Here is a 12276-nt window from a genome sequence, read left to right as displayed (position 1 = left end):
CAAGCCAACCTCAATGCTCTGTCTAATTGGGCAACTAAGTTGCAAATGAGGTTTAATGTTGATAAATGTAAAGTTATACACTTGGGGGCTAATAATATGCATGCATCATACATACTAGGGGAAGTACAACTGGGGGAATCAATGGTGGAGAAGGATCTGGGGGTTTTGGTAGATCATAAGCTCAATAATAGCATGCAATGCCAAGCTGCTTTCAGTGGCAGGAATTATGTCAGTGGATGGAATAGTGCCCCAAGGACCAGATAAAGGCAAGCAGAGGGAGAGACTTCTGCTCCATTGTTGGTGTCAGTGGAGGAATTGTGCCCTTTCGTTGGTGTCAGTGGGAGGAATAGTGGCTCATCGTTGATATCAATGGAATGAATTATGCCCCTTCGTTGGTGTCAGTTGGAGAAATTGTGCCCTTTTGATGGTGTCCGTGGGAGGAATTGTACCCCGTTGTTGGTGTCAGCAAACAGGAATTATGCCCTATTGTTGGTGTCAGTGAATGGAAGGGTGCCCAAAGGGCCAGATAAAGGCAAGCAAAGGGCTACATTCCGCCCCAGGGCTGCAGTTTGGAGACTGCTGACCTAGAAGAAGGGGGCGAATTAAAAAAAGTATCAAGTACAGTACTCAACTCTGTTTGAAATAGTTTTGGAAATGACCTTAGTCTGTTAAAACTTTCATGAGATTTTAGTGATTTGACTTACATGTTCTTAAAGCGGAGTTCCACCCAAAAGTGGAACTTCCGCTCATCGGATTCCTCCCCCCCTCCAGTGTCACAGTTGGCACCTTTCAGGGGGGTGCAGATACCTGTCTAAGACAGGTATCTGCACCCACTTCCGGGAATAGACTCCCATGGGAGTCACGCCACCTCCCTCACTCCCCCGCTGTCTCCTGGGAAAGACACAGGTCCCAGGAGATAGCGGGGACCATTGAGAAAGCGCCGCGTGACTCGCGCATGCGCAGTAGGGAATCGGGAAGTGAAGCCGCAACGCTTCACTTCCTGATTCCCTCACTGAGAATGGCGGCGGCAGCACCCGAGGATCGAGGGACGGTTCGATCTCGGGTGCCGACATCGCTGGACCCCGGGACAGGTGAGTGCCTTATTTTAAAAGTCAGCAGCTGCAAATACTGCATCTAAAAACATCTAAAAAAAAATTTTTCGTGGGACTCCCGCTTTAAATAGAAGAAAGCGCAGAGTGATGACCTAATCAGCGTGCTGCAGCTCCTTCGCTATCCAATCACAGTGAATGACCAAGCTGTATTGTTTTGAATGCAAAGGAGAACGTTAAGGTCAGGGATCTGGCTATGCTCACCGTCCGAGGCAGCTAGACAACAAAGCATTACATCAGTGGTACTCAACTCCTGTCCTCAGGACCCACTAACAGGCCAGATTTTAAGTATTACCTTGGGGAAATGCAGACTAGAATACTTCAATCACTGAGCAGCAAATGATATCACCTCTGATGTATTTCACTTATCCTGCAAACCTGGCCTGTTGGTGGGTCCGGAGGACAGGAGTTGAGATTCACTGCATTACAGTCTTTTGACAGGTGAGATCATTCACATATATGTATTTCGTCTTTGTATTTAGCACTTTGTCTACACTTCTGCTTCAAAACACCTACAAGACTATTCATTTCATTTTCACAAGATGTATTTCTCATTTGTGATCGTCACAAAAAGGGGAGAGGTTAATTGACTGCAGAAATTGACTGTAGCACAAGTCCCCCGAGTATCCACATGAAGTCCTTCAATCTCATTTCTCTTTATTTCCACTGTTATCAACAGCACTTGGAAAGACTAATACGTAAGATAATCAAATATCAGAAGAGTGCTTGAAATTTTGATGGAAAAATAAACAAAAAAGACTTCTAATGCAAGATACAGAAAATCCTTACCACAATATAGAATTTATTGTCAAAGCGAAACTCCAGGCAAATACACCATTAAGAGATGTGCATTGAAAACTGTCAGATCTGCCATGGGACTTGTGATTCTATCCAGTTACCTTTGTGATTTTTACCTCTGCCAGACAGCACAGCCAGGCATATGTCACCATTAGAGGGATGCAGCAGTGTCACTTCCCAACCTTCAGCCTTCTGATTGGACCATGAAGAAGCAACACACTGATAGGTCATCAACGCTGCCCGCTCTGCTCTCCTCCTGTCAGCCTGTTCACTTGTGTATGCGGCAGAACCTGATTGGCTCCTACTGCTGCCCCTCCCTCTCCGAGCTGTGCAGAGGATCACAGGAGGCTGAAATAAAGACAGTTGCTTTTTGCTGGTTATATGTCACAATACACGTAATTATTTTTTAAGAAATAAACAACTGGAAGACAGTGTCGGCTAAAGTGAAGAAGCTTACTAGTCTGCCTTAATAAATTGTTAACATTTCACAATATACTAATTAAATGCTATACAGACATTTTTAATTTAATGTGCTTCCATATTAATTATATAGTGTGCATTGTCTTCGTTTAATGTATTTAATTAGCTATGAGTAGTTGCGGAGTTGCTCATGAGTAATACTGTGTATTTTTAGTGTTTATATACTCATTTAGACTAATATGACACCCTGCAAGTCTGTTGTAAGCAGAGGAAGGACTGGCTTCAATATGGTTGTGGGGACACAAAGTTAGCGCATGAGGTACAGGATGTTTGCTGTCATCATTAGATGAGACACTATAAAGGGGAGGTTGCCGTGCCGTACAGCCAATCCCATGAGTAAGTCGTGATGATGAAACGCGTCAGTCGGTGGCTGTACGGCAACCAGCTGTGACATTTGACGCAATACTGGAAGTGCTGTTCCGAGGTTCACGATCTCGTGTGGATTTGTGGAGATGGAGGCGAAGGTAGATCTTATTCGAAGATATGCCTTGTGGCAGTGCACCCAGAGGGACAACTGGAAAGAGCTGTAAGGATGTATGCTATCATCGACGATCAGGGCAAGCGATTGTTGGTTAGATCAGAATTCTTTAACCTATTCAACATACAATATAACGCCTCCCCTTACACGCGCCGAACGTGTGCGGAACGAATAGAGACAAATAGGGAGGAAAGTAAATGGCTACATCATATGTTCTGTGGACGGCAAGGTAAAGATGCCACTCCCCACACTCATCAAGTGTAATCACATGGCGGATGATAGGAGCAAACTCCCAACACCAGACGGGGCACGCCACCACCCTCATCTCAAGGTAATAGCTGACCGCATCCCATTACTAGACGAAAGCGCCCAGGTATTGCTGCTACTCGGTAGGGACATCATGAGAGCTCATAAAATCCACGAACAACGGGATGGGGAACATGATGACCCATGCCCCCAGAGGCTTGATCTAGGATGGGTGATAGTAGGCGATATATGCATTGACAAGACACGCAGGCCTGACAATGTAAAAGCCCTACGTACAAACTTGCTGGAAACGGTCGTGCATCTATCTTTAAGCCATGTCCGAACCACTTTCATGTTAAGGAGATGCTCGGAATTAAAGGGAGACATAGGCATGTGATCAGAGCACAACGAGAGATTCCTGGATAAGAGAAATGCAACGATAACCTAGGGTGCACAGCGTTCCAGACTACAAGGGACGATAACAAACAAGCACCTTCGATAGAAGATAGAGAATCTCTGAGGTTGATGGACAAGAAGCTCTACAAAGACAAATCGGGTAGCTAGGACTCCCCATTGCCCCCAGAAAGACAAAAAGAATGGGAAACATGGCAGGATTCTCTGAAGTTCCTTGAACAACTTGAGATCCCACGTCCTTACTCGCCGACATCTCTCACCGCTGTACACAGCAAAGAACTTTGTGTATTCTAGGATGCCTCAACCAAGGCAATAGCAGTGGTGACCTACTTAATAACTAAAGATGCAAGTGGTAAACACCATACCAGGTTCATCCTAGGCAAAGCTAAACTGGCACCACAACCCAACCATACCATACCCAGACTTGTGTTATGTGGCGCAGTATTGGCAGTAGAGTTGGCGGATCTCATTGAAAATGGAATAGACTGTAAATTAGATGCTATCAGGTTCTACACAGACAGTAAAGTGGTGTTAGGTTACATATGCAATACGAAGAGAAGATTCTATGTATATGTGGCAAATTGGGTGGAAAGAATCGGGAAGTCTACCCAATCAAAACAATGGCACTACATGCCCACAGACCAGAACCCTGCAGATATTGCGACCAGATCAGTGCCTGCAGCACATCTACAGGATACGTCGTGGCTCACAGGACCAACATTCCTAACACAGGTAAATGGTTTACCATCAACCCAAATTAATGACTTTGATCTCCTATATACCAAAAGAGACCTTGAAGTAAGGCCCCAAGTGTCTGTCCTACTTTTCAACGTACAGCCCGGAAATGTATTTGGTTCTCATCGTTTTCATTGCTTCTCAAGGTGGATGGCTCTCCTGTGAGCAATAGTGCGCCTTAGACACATAGCCATCTCCTTCCGCCAAACGCTTAGTGAGAACACAACCAACTGCCACAGTTGGCATATCTGCCGAAAACTACACACTGTAGTCAAGAAAGCAAAAGAAATTGCCCTCCATCGCATTCAGATAGAAACATATGCAGAGGAGATCCGTTGCATCTACGAGGAGAGAGGCATTTCTAAAAAAAAGCCCTCTTTGGAAGTTAAATTCTATCATCGACGAAGACCGCTCATGAGAATAGTGGGTCGCCTTAGTAAGTCCCATTTATTCAGAGAAGAAAGAAATCCTCTTATTGTACCCAGTCAACATCACATCGCTACTCTATTAGTTCGACACTATCATGAACAAGTCATGCATCAGTGATGAAACTTTACTGAAGGAGCTATTAGAGCAACAGGAATATGGATCATTGGCACCAATAGGTGTGTAGCCAGAATTCTCCACAAGCAGGTACCGCGAAAAGAGTGGCCTATAGGTCTCATTATTAAATCCATCCCTAGCGCAGATGGGAAGGTCCGCAAGGTCGAAGTAAAAATTGTCAGACAAGGGACTGTGAAAACCTTTACAAAGCCCATTACAGAAAACATCCTTTTAACCCCCCTGGCGGTATTCCCGAGTCTGGCTCGGGGTGAGATTTTAGTACCAAAAGCGGTAACCCCGAGCCAGACTCGGGATCGCATCGCTGGATCCTGGAAGACGCGACTCACCTTGTCTCCGGGATCCCGCGATGTTCTCCCGCTGTGTTCGGCGGCCGGATCTTCCGCCCGATCCACTGTGTGCCCTGGCTTCCGTTCCCTGCGAGCGTAGCGACGCAGGGGGTGGAACCGGCGGCAAATTCAAAATGTATAAAGCACAAACACACTGACACATTGTAATCCTATTGGATTACATTACAAAATATAATAAATATTAAAAAATTGACCTCAGATTGCCCCCCAGTGCTTTGTCCAGTGCCCCTGCCTGCAGTTTTACTGTACTTTGTGTCTGGAAACTGCAGAGCGACCATGGCATCCAAAAAGCGCGCTTCAACATCAAGAGCGACATATGACCTGCTGGAAAACAGCGACAGCGAGACAGAATCGCTTGCAGATGTGAGTGATAGCGAATCATGGGGAAGTTCGTCATCAGGCACGGAAAGCGATTTCAGCGATGATCCTGCGACTTTGCCCAGCGATGTGCGGACTTGGTGCTCGATTGATTGCGGTACAGAGCACGCAGCGCCCCCAAGATTCCCGTTTACCGGAGCACCTGGTATAAAAGTGGAGGTTGAAGATGACAGCCCCTTGGGATACCTCCAACTCTTTTTGACTGATGAGGTCATAGAAATAATTGTTACAGAGACCAATCGGTACCAGGAACAACAAGCTGCTATACCGCAGAGGTTTTCAAGGAGCAGAAAATGGGAACCAGTGACCAAGGAGGACATCTGGAAGTTTCTGGGCCTAATTATTCTCCAGGGAGTGGTGGGCAAACCCCTGCAAAAGTGGTACTGGACAACCAACAAAATATTAGCCACTCCTTTTTTTGGCACCATAATGTCGGAATACAAATTTTCACTCATAATGAAATATCTGCATTTTCAAAATAATGACGAATTTGATGAGACTTCTCATCCAGCTCCAAAACTGAAAAAAATTTGGGACTTATATCAAATTATTCAGAAAAATTTCCAGCAGACCTATATACCAGACAGAGACGTCAGTATCGACGAAAGTCTTATGGCCTACAAAGGAAGACTTAGCTGGATACAGTATATCGCGTCTAAGAGAGCGCGATTCGGCATAAAATCATTTATGCTCTGTGAAGCCAGCACTGGTTATTTATGTAATTCGGTCCTTTACACCGGGAAAGGGACGAAATTCAACGACAGATTCAGTCAATATGGAATGGCAACCGCTTCTGTTCTCACTTTGATTGAGCCATTGTTGAATCAGGGGTACTGTGTAACCACAGATAATTTTTATACTTCTCCAGAACTCTATGAGTTCCTTCTACAACACAAGACAGATGCTTACGTGACTGTTAGAGCTAACCGGCGTGACATGCCGCCAACCTTTGCCAAAAAAAAGCTCACTGCAGGAGAAATAGTTGCCTGGCAAAAAGGCAAAATGATGGCACTGAGATGGCGAGATAAAAAAGATGTGTGCCTAATGAGTACCATTCACAACACCTCTACTGTCATGGTACGTACAAAAGTTGGAAAAGATGTTATGAAACCTCAAGTCGTAATGGACTACAACAACACAATGGGAGGTGTTGACAGAGCTGACCAGGCCATGACTTTTTACCCTGCTATGAGAAAGCAACAAAAAAAATATTATAAAAAAATCTTCAGGCATCTTCTTGAACAGTGCCTGTGGAACGCTTTCATTCTTCTAAAAAAAAAGAGTGACAGGCCTGTGATTCATGCAGACTTCGTTTGGAAAGTTGCAGAACTCATATTTCTGAAGCACCAAACACCAACCACTGTAAATCGATCTGGACGTCGTGCTGCTGGCGTTGTGAACCCGGAACGTTTGACAGGTCGACACTTTGTGGACCACATTCCACCAACAGAAAAGAAGGCAGCACCCACAAGGATGTGTGTGGTTTGCTGCTCTAAACGTGACGACACAGGAAGGAAAGTCAGAAAAGAAACCCGGTTCTACTGTCCTGACTGTGACGTCGGACTTTGTGCTGTACCCTGTTTTAAAATTTACCATACCCGAGACGTTTACTAAAAGCAATATGACTACTAATATTGCACTCTTGTTTGGACAAAAAAAATGTCAGTGTTTTTGATTTATATTATTTACTAAAATTTATTGAATAAAAAGTATTATTACTATTATATTATTATTTGTTATTATTTATAGTTATTTATTATATTATAATTTATGATTTTGTGTTTCAAACTTTATCATACCCAGGATGTCTACTAGACTCTTGTTTGGACAGATTTCAGTGAGTTATTCCTAAGAATTACAGGCCTACAATATAAAACGCCACATTTCCATGCAAAAATAATGGTACCGCTTTCAGCACCTAAAATCTGAAATAATCATACCGCCAGGGAGGTTAATGGCCAAAGTGGACTATGACAAAGAAAAGGACTGAACACCCATTCTGGGAATCTTCAAAGACATTGTGGCACACTCAGCCATCCTGAACAGTCCACTCCGCTGGCGTCAATTGCTGGAAGAGACTTTGGAGACAGAGGTGCCGACTTGATATCGCATTATTACGTGTACACGATGTTATGCACTGTTTTGTTTTCACATATGTACCACATAGTAATAGTGGTATCTCCAGATACCAGACGGGGAGTATCATGGAACAAGAGTCCCTAGTTTGTTTGTCCTGTCTCTTTTTGCAGTGTTTACCTTTCTGATCTACTAGAGCAGTGATGGCGAACTTTTTTGAGCCCGAGTGCAAAAACTGAAATAAGTAAGTTGGTTTTGTGTTGCAAAGTGCCAACACGGCAATTCGCGAGAGAGGGGTGCTGAGCGAAAGAGAAGGGGTGTGTGAGAGAGATGGGGGTGTGTGTAAAAGAGAGAGAGAGGTTGTCTGTGTGTGAGAGAGGGGGGACACAGAGAAAGAGAGAGACAGAGAGAGAGAGAGGGGTGTGAGAGATGCTGAGAGGGAGGGGGGACAGAGAGAGGGAGGGGACAGAGAGAGAGAGAGGGGGGACACAAAGAGAGAGAGAGGGGACAGAGAGAGAAAGAGAGGGGACACAGAGAGAGAGAGAGAGGACACAGAAAGAGAGAGGGGACACAGAGAGAGGGGACAGAGAGAGAGAGAGAGAGAGAGAGGGGACAGAGAGAGAGATAGAGGGGACACACACACACAGAGAGGGGGACACACAGAGAGAGGGGGGACACACAGAGATAGGGGGGACACACAGAGACAGGGAACACACACAGAGAGAGGGGGGACACACACAGAGAGAGGGAGGACACACACACACAGAAAGAGGGGGGGGCACACACACAGAGGGGGGAACACAGAGAGAGAGAGAGGGGACACACACACAGAGAGAGGGGGGCACAGAGAGAGAGAGGGGGGTAACACAGAGAGAGAGGGGGGACACAGAGAGAGAGAGAGGGGGGACACAGAGAGAGAGGGGGGACACACAAAGAGAGGGACACACACACACAGAGGGGGAGGCATACAGAGAGGGGAGACACACACAGAGAGAGGGGGGACACACACAGAGAGGGGAGACACAGAGAGAGAGAGGGGGGACACACACAGAGAGAGGGGGGACACACACACAGAGAGGGGACACACACACAGAGAGGGGGGACACACACACAGAGGGGGGCACACACAAAGAGGGGGGACACACACAGAGAGAGCGGGGACACACAGAGAGAGGGGGGGACACACACAGAGGGGGGGACACACACAGAGAGGGGGGACACACAGAGGGGGGACACACACAGAAAGGGGACACACACACACAGAGAGGGGGGACACAGAGCGAGGGAGGGGGGACACACACAGAGAGGGGGGGACACACGCACAGAGGGGGGGGCATACACAGAGAGGGGAGGACACACACACAGAGAAGGGGGACACACACAGAGGGGGGGACACACACAGAGGGACACACACACAGAGAGGCGGGACACACAGAGAGAGGGACACACACAGAGAGAGGGGACAGCGAGGGGGAGCAGAAAGAGGGGGTCACAGGGGGGGAATGAAAAAGAGGGGAGCTGAGAGAAATGGAGACCTCTAGCTCTGTCCCTATCTGCAATCCTTGCTTTGCCTCCCTGCCCCAGTCTTTGTATGCAGGTATTCAGTGTATAATTATGCCCAGTACCTGTCTCCATCCTTGATCCGGGAGAGCCCTCTGCTCTGTTCCATCCAGCGGCTCCCTCACAGCCTGTGCCTCTCCGACTGTCCTCATCTTCCGGGCCCACAGTCAGTCTGTTCTCCGGGCTTCACTGTTGGAGGTTTGAGGAGTCCAGGCTCCGGAAGGCACCAGGGATGTCCCTCTTCGGCCATAAAATTAAGTGGTGAAGTTCTTCTCTCCCTCCCGCTCTGTCAGGCCTGTAGCCTACCACGTGGAAGATGCGGGGCCGCCCACTCACTTGTGCAGACAGATTCTTGCACCTCGCCGCTGCTTGCTTCTATCCCTCCCGTGCTCTCAGGTCTGTAGCCTTCCGTATGCAGATAATTTCCTGCACCTCGCCGCTGCTTGCTGCTGTGTTCTCTCCCAGCCGTGAACCTGGAACCTCTCGCGTGCCTGCAGAGATGGCTCTACGTGCCAGCTGTGGCACGCGTGCCATAGGTTCGCCATCACTGTACGAGAGTCTGGTTGCCACTACTAAAGTCTGGTTGCCACTACTAGAGTCTGGTAGAGAGAATGGATTAGCCCACTCTCCCTGTCTAAATTCATTAGTTAGTTTCTCCCTGTTCCTTTTCCTGTTTAGCTCAATCCTCTGTTCTTTTTTTACTCATGGAAGGCTCTGTAAGTACATCCTGACAAATCTTGCAATAAACATTCTGTTTTTTACCTCCTTCCTGGATAAGCATTCCACATAGAGAAGCGCTCTCTCAACACCCTACAACATCTACAAACTCTCTCGCTTCAGATAAGCCCCTAGGAGAAGTGCCCTCCTAGGAGGGTTACCTTGCGGGCGCGCTCCCGAGTTCAGAATTTGCGTCCATAGACACGATTGCCGGACTCGGGTCCGCCCCCCGGCACCCGCGTCATTGGATTTAATTGACAGCAGCGGGAGCCAATGGTTGCACTACTATCAATCTATCCAATCAAGAGCCGGGACCCCGTAGAGAGAGGGACCGCGCATAAACGCAAAAGGAAATACAGGGCTCAGGTACGTAAAACGGTGGGGGGGGGGGGCTGGGGGGCCGGTCACTGCCAAGGTGTTTTTTTCACCTTAATGCATAGGATGCATTAAGGTAAAAAAAGACAAGCGTTTACAACCCCTCCCCTTACAACTCCTTTAAGAAAGTTAAAGGACTTTGTTGTGCTTTGATAGGAAGGAGAGTTAAGCTATCTGGTCTTATTCATATCCTCGCATATGACACTGGGGTTGCAGAATATGGTAAATGTTTTTTCACATTTTGTTTAATTTAAAGTGGCAGCTTCATATTTTCTCTAGATTAGTGTGTCCTTGGCGCAGTGGTGGAACCTCAAGTGTGGGTGTACGGATCTTGTGGAACATCAGATTTTATATCACAAGCATTGCTTTTCCAAGAAAGCTCCATTTTTATTAATAAAAATACATACTTGAGCTCCAGTCCAGTAACTTTCCCTAGGCTGAGATTATGTAATTTGTAGGCTTAAACAAGAAAACTCGCTGCACCAGGTGAGATTTAAAAGCCTGATGATCTGGACAGGTGCCCGCCTCGGCTCGCCTCCGCATGCAGTCAATAATAGAAGAAATGGCCGCACTCCGTACTCGTTTAGAATTCTTATTTATTCAGAACATCCCAAGACAAAAGACAGAAGGCTGGTAGATGCATTTCACACACTCCAAGTGCACTTAATCATTACCTTTCCACCCCTGGACGGGGTGGTGACTGGTCAGAGTCCGACGCAGCCAGAGTAGCATTCTAAAATTCAGGATCCGTATCTGAAAAACTGACATGTTTAGCAGTACCGCCAGCCATCTGGGATGTCCCACTCCAGTGGCGCCTCCACTTCCATACATACACATTGTTTGTATCATAGTCTATTTTGTCTCATAACATTTTTTTTTTTTTTTTCCCTGATATGATCTCCTTTTCCAAACGATTTATTTTCTCATTGAGAGGTGACTCAAAATCAGCAAACTGTACAACACTTTGCAACGGTTTTAGGGCTTGTTGTAAATCCATTACCTCCCGTTGTAACGTTTCCATTTCTTTTTTCTTTGATGTAATTATTATATCAATCAAAGCAAAGGAACAGGCAGATAAAGTGTCCATCCATAGTTCCTTCAAGGATTCATCAAATAGCTCGAACGTTGGAAATGTTTTCACTCTCAGTCCCCGTGGTATCTGTTTTTTAGACAGGTACTCGGAGAGAGAGCTAGAATCTCAGTAAGCCCGGATTTCTTTGGACATGATTTTTTCAAGCCTACGAAAGATAACACCAACTGAGCCCATATCTTTATCTGCATTACTGTTTAAAGTCTCACTTGTATTGGCTCTCAGTGGATTATCTTCCAATAACCGGAATGTCCGACTGGTGTCCTGTGATGATTCCATATTCCATATATAAATATTGCAAAAAGGACAACAGTCCGACAGGGAAGGGCTTAACTCACCAAGCCAGCGTGCTGCGAGATGCTGGATATCCAAACAAGAAAACTCACTGCTCCAGGTGAGATTTAAAAGCCTGATGATCTGGACAGGTGCCTGCCTCGGCTCACCTCTGCATGCAGTCAATAATAGAGAAATGGCCACACTCGGTACTCGATCAAAATTCTTATTTATTCAGAACATTCCAAGTGTTGACAAAAGACATAAGGCTGGTAGATATGCATTTCACACACTCCAAGTGCGCTTAATCATTACCATTAGTAATGATTAAGCGCACTTGGAGTGTGTGAAATGCATCTACCAGCCTTCTGTCTTTTGTCAACACTTGGAATGTTCTGAATAAATAAGAATTTTGATCGAGTACGGAGTGCGGCCATTTCTTCTGTAATTTGTATGCTGCAGGCAGGAGTAAGCATTTCCTCAGTCTCCTCTCCTCTACTGATCAGACTGCACATTTTAAAGTGGTTGTACATTTGAATGAGACACTTCAGACAGTTAATGCCAATACCACAGCATCCCAGGAGGTGGCTCCTCCAGCACGCAAAAGGTGATTGACAGCCTTAGTTGTGCATGTGT

General features: G+C 46.3%; 1 protein-coding gene across 10 annotated transcripts in view; it reads left to right on the top strand.

The window, feature by feature from the left end:
- The window catches only part of DLG2 (discs large MAGUK scaffold protein 2), a 2047541-nt gene that overhangs the window by 1577772 nt on the left and 457493 nt on the right, over window positions 1-12276 (top strand). The gene's annotated exons all lie outside the window — the stretch shown is intronic.

Source organism: Aquarana catesbeiana, linkage group LG02 (assembly GCF_042186555.1).
Source record: "Aquarana catesbeiana isolate 2022-GZ linkage group LG02, ASM4218655v1, whole genome shotgun sequence".
Taxonomy (NCBI): Eukaryota; Metazoa; Chordata; class Amphibia; order Anura; family Ranidae; genus Aquarana; species Aquarana catesbeiana.
This window is presented reverse-complemented; position numbering and strand designations above follow the sequence as displayed.